This window comes from Rhopalosiphum padi, chromosome 2 (genome assembly GCF_020882245.1).
Source record: "Rhopalosiphum padi isolate XX-2018 chromosome 2, ASM2088224v1, whole genome shotgun sequence".
Taxonomy (NCBI): domain Eukaryota; kingdom Metazoa; phylum Arthropoda; class Insecta; order Hemiptera; family Aphididae; genus Rhopalosiphum; species Rhopalosiphum padi.
The window spans coordinates 58425274-58427216 of NC_083598.1; the positions used below are offsets into that span (position 1 = coordinate 58425274).

The window sequence follows — 1943 nt, forward strand, 5'->3', positions numbered from 1 at the left end:
GATTGATATTACTATGTAAATTTTCAGTACATATTAAAGGCAAAAGATTGTTATACAAAATTGTAAATCTAACTAAAAACGAAAGTCTATGTCGTGTTGTACGTTTGTAAAATGTTCTCATATCTCAATGTTTATATTATACGTATACTGTAAAGTGTAAAGTGCCTGCATAGTGCAGAGCAGTTAATATTAACTTTAAAACACTAATCAATAATACAGTAAAACTAGTGGATAAGTTCTCGAATTTTATACAAATTGTTTTGTGATATATAAATATACAAACGAATTTTATAACGATCGATATAATAGCGTCGTTCGTCAATCACTAGTCGACGAATAACATTAGTTAGTAAGTACCTATTAGATAAGTAAAAATTTGGATTGTAATTTTACGCCATAAGTAATAATAATAATAATAATAATAATAACTAATAAGTTACAATTGCTAACACAACTTTCAATTTTACTATACAGATATATAGATATTATTGTGATGACACAAGATAGTGTGATTCAAAAGAATTAATTAAAAATTACAAACGCGAAACACGTACAATGACATTCAGTGATTTTAATTTGAACATTTAAATACATTTGGATTTATTAATGTATAAGCAGTATGGTAATACAAAACAATAAACAATGCGCCAATTATTTGCAACAAGTGTCACAAGTGATCGTTGAAATTTTTTTTCGTCTGTTTCAAAAATTATAATTAATCGGACAATTGTATTGCTTTAATTATTATTAACGACGCAAATACGCATTGTAATAAATAATAATATGATATATTTTATGAAAAACTTGAACAGCAGCAATAGGTCGCGTAACGTTACGTACGGTTAACAGAAAATACGTACACCATACGCGCTCTGGCGGAGAATTACTAGAGTACGTACGGAAAATCATGACCAGTAAACGAGGATGCGGCGGTAATCGGTAAGCGTGAATCTGGACGTAGCCACATATCGTCGACTTTAAGACACGGTCGGGCAGTGTGAACGTTGAAAACGTATCGTAAAACCTTAGCGGGTCGAGTTCCAGTTCTATTAAGCCAACGGTCAGGCCTGCGGACTACGATACGGATACCGCCGGTAGATGGCGTTAAACCGGTACTGGTCAATGTTCGCCGGACGACGGACGGTTTTTTAAAGACTCGGTACGCTTAAAGCACGTCGTGTTAAGCTCGGCGTCCAAAAAATGACGGTTTGGTACGCATCGTATCACGCAAACGGTCCCGAAAAGTCGAACACCGTACCCGAGGCCCGCCGAAACGGGACCGGTCGATTGCGGGGTGCTGGGCCGACGCGGACCGCGCACAGCATATAGCGGCCCTGGAAACGAGGATCGAGCATACTTACCTGGCGTGGAGGTCAACCGTGATCAAATAGGCGGTTCCTCCAGGGTGAGGCCTGCTCATTGCACATAGAGTTGGTTGACCCCTGCGAGTATCCCTAATGTGGATACCTCGGACGCATAATTTTTGGTAGCTGGGACTGCGTACGCGCCGTCCCTCATATCTTAACAATCAACCTTTTAGGGCACATCGTATTCTCTTTTACCTCTGTTGTGATTGCTCGCTTCTACAACCTTTGTTCGTTGAAGGTGCACTGTCGTGTGTCGTTCCTCCCATTGAGTTTTTTATGTGTGATTTATCATCTCTAGGTTCGTTTATATATTTTTTGTATTATTCCCGACAAATTATGTTATTCACTTCTAACAGTTCTAACTATCAATTATAATTGTTGGGAATAATTAGGAATTGAAGAATATTAAATAACACTAATAAGTCTTTATTTCTGATAATATGTTTAAAATGATCAATCGAGGACTGAAGTCTCATCAATATTATTGTTAAGTAGGTAATTTATATATATGAATCTTATTTGATGAAACTGGATAAACTTTTAAGGTTTTAATTTAAATAATTGAGAATAATATTT

The 1943-nt window shown here is 36.3% G+C and overlaps 1 non-coding gene across 1 annotated transcript; it reads left to right on the plus strand.

Moving 5' to 3' along the window:
• Window positions 1-1353: 1353 nt before the first annotated feature.
• Window positions 1354-1516, plus strand: LOC132923540 (U1 spliceosomal RNA). The gene has a single exon (XR_009661196.1). It is a non-coding gene; the product is annotated as a U1 spliceosomal RNA (small nuclear RNA).
• The last annotated feature ends 427 nt before the right edge of the window (window positions 1517-1943 follow it).